The 4,208-nt window shown below is 41.5% G+C and overlaps 1 protein-coding gene across 1 annotated transcript in view; it reads right to left on the bottom strand.

Moving 5' to 3' along the window:
- Positions 1-3,945, bottom strand: part of ANKFN1 (ankyrin repeat and fibronectin type III domain containing 1) — a 925,115-nt gene extending 921,170 nt beyond the window's left edge. The window contains exon 1 of the mRNA XM_089692527.1: positions 3,536-3,945. The gene's annotated coding sequence lies outside the window, so the exon portion shown is untranslated. The remainder of the gene's footprint in view (positions 1-3,535) is intronic.
- Positions 3,946-4,208: the final 263 nt, after the last annotated feature.

The following is a 4,208-nucleotide window of genomic DNA, read 5'->3' on the forward strand; positions in this document are numbered from 1 at the left end:
CTGCTGTGCCCATGGCTCACCTCCTTCCTCACATCTGCTAGGGGGAGGTGCCACCCACCTGAAAAATGCTGCCCTAGGCAAACACCTTGTTTGCCTTGTGGTAAATATGCCCCTGCCGCTTACAGGTCCGCCCCATCTGAAGGGGGCCTTAGGGACTATCCCACCAAAAATGACATTTGAGTTGCAGTGGATGCTCAAAATCTGACTCGTATCTTAGCCCAGACTTCTGGGAAATCAGTAAGCCCTTCACACAAGCAGGAAATGACATACCTGGGGGGGTTCTGTACACAGTGCCTTCGGGCAGCCATATTACATTGCATTTTACAGAAAATTACAGCACTGCAGATTTTTTTTTTATTTTTTGCCACAAAAGTGGAGTTACCCTTTAAATCAAAAATACATTAAACTTTAATTTTTGTGTCTGTAGTTTTTCTTTATCAGGCGATCCCTGAAACTAATTCAGTGGAGAGAATGCAGCCAACAGGACCTCAGTGCTCACATAAAGCACCCTTACTGTAGGCTGGTGTAAACATGGGATGGAGCACATTCTTACAGTCCCCTTGCCAAGAGGATCCTGGCCTGTATGTTGGATATTACAGACCACTACACTTCTGACACAATGCATGCTGCGGACTAACTCACACAGCCCTGTATGTTACATGTTGGGAGACAACACACTTAGCATGCTAGGCAGTAAATGAAATATTGCAGACTGTAGCATTCTATACCATGCTGCTTGTTACGAACTCCTGACTATCACACTGCATGTTATACCCTGCAGACCCATGCCCACTGTGCACTGTTGTGTACATTACATACAGTGGACTACTTACTGCACTCTATAGCACATGATATACTCTGGACCACTACAATTTGATCACTGTACTATACGTTACATAACGAGACCTGTGCACTCTGCTGTGTCTTAACCACTTGCCCTCCACCCTATAGCAGAAGTACTGCTACAGCGCAGTAGGGCTGCGCAAAATCACGTATATATACTTGATTTGTGTTTCCAGGTAGGAGGCGCGCGTGCCACCCTACCCCTTACGCTGTTGGTGGCTAGAGATGCCAATCACCATTTCCTGGCCAGCAATTCAGCGATCGTCGGGCAAAGCTGACAGGGGAGAGAACTATGTGTACACAACACAGGTCTCTCTCCTGTCAGCATGGACATGCTGTTTTGTATTTCTCTGCACAGCAGAGAGATACAAAGCAGCATGTCTCCCTAGTAAAACACAGCACACAGTTAACCCTTTGATCGCCCTGAAGTTAACCCCTTCCTGCCCAGTGTCATTAGTACAGTGTCAGAGCTTTTTATTAGCACTGATCACTGTATTAGTGTCACTGGGGATGTCAGTGGCAGTTAGTCAGTTCCCACCCAGTGTCAGAATGACAACTATAAGTTGCATTAATAGTATTTAAAAAAAATTTAAATTCTAGTATACAGTATATACTGCCAGTTGTAGATGCTATAACTTTCACGTAAATCAATTAATTTACACGTATTGGGATTTTTTTTAGGAAAGACATGTAGCAGAATACATTTTGGCCTAAATTTATTAAGAAATTTTTTTTTTTAAATTTTTTTTATTGGATATGTTTTATAGCAAAAAGTCAAAAATATTGTTTTTTTTTTCCAAAATTGGCAGTCTTTTTTTGTTTATAGTGCATAAAATTAAAAATGCAGAGGTGATCAAATACCACCAAAAGAAAGCTCTATTCGTGGGGAAAAAATTATATAAATTACCTTACAATTTACCTTATAAATGATCTTACCTTTAGGCGATCACTGAAAACCTATCTCTTCAGGGAAGCCTATCCTGCCCTCTGCAAATACTAGAATCCTCCAATCTTCCAACCACTTCATCCCCCACAGTTATTACCTATTGTACCATTAACCCCTCCCTCCTAGATTGTAAGCTCACAGGATCAGGCCCTCAAAACCCTCTTGTATTGAACTGTATTGTTACTGTATTTTATCCCACTATAATGTAAAGCGCTGAGCAAACCGTTGGCGCTATATAAATCCTGTATAATAATAATAATATAAATTTCATTTATGTACAACATTAGGAGATCACGCAATTGTCAGGTAAAGTAACGCAGTGCCGTATCGCAAAAAAAGGCCTGGTAAGGAAGGGGGGGGGGGGGGGTAAATCCTTTGGAGGGCAAGTGGTTAAATAATATAGATTTGCATCCCATTTACATAGTTAGTCTGGCTGAAGAAAAAGACAAAAGTCCATCCAGTACAACCATAGAAAAAGAAAAAAAAATGAATCCTATACCCACAGTTGATCCAGAGGAAGGCAAAAAAAACTTTATTTTTTTTAGTCAAAGTTTTTCAGCTTTTTTTAGTGTTTTTGCATTATAGTTTAGCGGAGTTTTCCCACATTTTTCCACGATTGCGTTTTTTAGCATTTTTTTAACAAAAAAAGTCCAAAAATGCTGGTTTGCAGTGTTTTACAGCGTTTTTCAGCGTTAGAGCGTTTTTACAGCTACAAAACTCCTCTAGAAACCCACTAGTTCTGGGGTTTTTCCCAACCAAAAAACACCCCTGCCAAAAAACGTTGATTCCAGTCTATGTGTGCATGGACACATAGGATAACATGCTGGGGGGTTTAATAGCTATAGAAAAAAAATGTCAAACGCCAAAAACAGCATCTGTAAAAACTTCCAGTGTGCATGAGAACTTACTGTGTTTTTTAAGTGTTAGAGTGTTTTTACAGCTAAAAAAAACTCCTCTAGAAACCCACTAGTCCTGGTTTTTTTCAAGCCAAAAAACATCCCTGCCAAAAACCATTGATTCCAGTCTATGTGTGCATGGACACATAGGATAACATGCTGGGGAGGTTACTGGCTGTAGAAAAAAAAAGTCAAAAGCCAAAAACAGACACTGTAAAAAGTGCATGAGGACCAGGGCTGGACTGACAACTCATGGGGCCCCCGGGCAATAGGGGATCATGGGGCCCCTGTGTCCTTGCCCAAACTCAAAAAAGCCTATGAAAAAGGTACCAGGGGCATCTCATGGGGCCCCCTATTGACCCCGGGCCCTTGGGCAGTGCCCGAGTTTCCAAATGGTCAGTCCACCCCTGCTCAGGTGTGAATGCAGCCTAAAATGTTCTTTATAGGGGAGCTATATATTTTTACATTGTAACTAATTTTACTGCCAGTCATTATTAAAAAGCTGAAGCTATGCCTGGTTCTTAATGCTCCAGTTTTAGTAAATCCCCCCCCCCCCCATTATCTATTATATACTGTCAGTAACATTTAAGTTTCTTATTTATTCCTTTTTACTGCGTGGAAATATGTCTGTTTTCCAAACACCCTAGACACCTGCCCCTGCTGCACCTCCCTAGGTAAACCTTTAATGTCCAACAAGGTTCATGCAACAGTTTACCGAGTTCAAATACAGTAGAAAAACAAATGTGTGCAAACCCCAAAGCGCAAACCATCCAGTTCAAGTGCACGTCCGGTAATTATGTAACAATGAGTCATACAAAAAGACTTGCTAGCAATGAACAAGGACACTTACAGGATGGTGCTTGCTCTGGGTGCGCTGTGACCAATGCCGTTCTGTTCTCTGCAACTGATCGCAACGTTCATCTGCAAAGATGTTTCTTTTTTTCTTTTCTTTTTTTTTTTCTTTTCCTACTCCAGGCTGCGTCTTATATTCCCCCGGCAAGCTGCGGCTTCTTTATATGTGATTAGAGCAGTTCTGCCTCTTCTATAACATAAACGACGAGGCTTCTTGGATTCACTGTCTCTTGGATTTCTGGCTGCGGAATACAATAGACATGAAACTGTCAAGTGATAGCGAGCGGAGCCCTTGGGGAGGCTGCAGGAGGTCAGGCTGGATAATGAGTACAATACAGAACAGTGAACCCGCATTTCCTCTGTCTCACGTTGGCATTTAAAACTTCCCACAGTAGGGCTTGATTATATGAAAAAAAAAAAAAAAACCCAGGTGCACATTTCCTATTATATAAGATTGGGGAGGAGTGGATTTGGAAGCTGTCCATGAGAGCTAGTGCTGAAACAGTCAAACTACTCCCATGGATTTGTTTAATAAAATTCAGCGAGCAATATCATTTCTTGTACATACAAGTTACATCGGGGAGTGCTCTTCATTTGCCTCAATCCCCTTATCTCTCCCCAGGGCTTGTTGTAGACAACTATATTATAAGTCACTTAACACACATAGGGGT

The sequence above is a fragment of the Staurois parvus genome, unplaced genomic scaffold (genome assembly GCF_062004578.1).
Source record: "Staurois parvus isolate SC_StPar_1 unplaced genomic scaffold, SC_StPar_1.0 ptg000592l, whole genome shotgun sequence".
NCBI classification, from domain to species: domain Eukaryota; kingdom Metazoa; phylum Chordata; class Amphibia; order Anura; family Ranidae; genus Staurois; species Staurois parvus.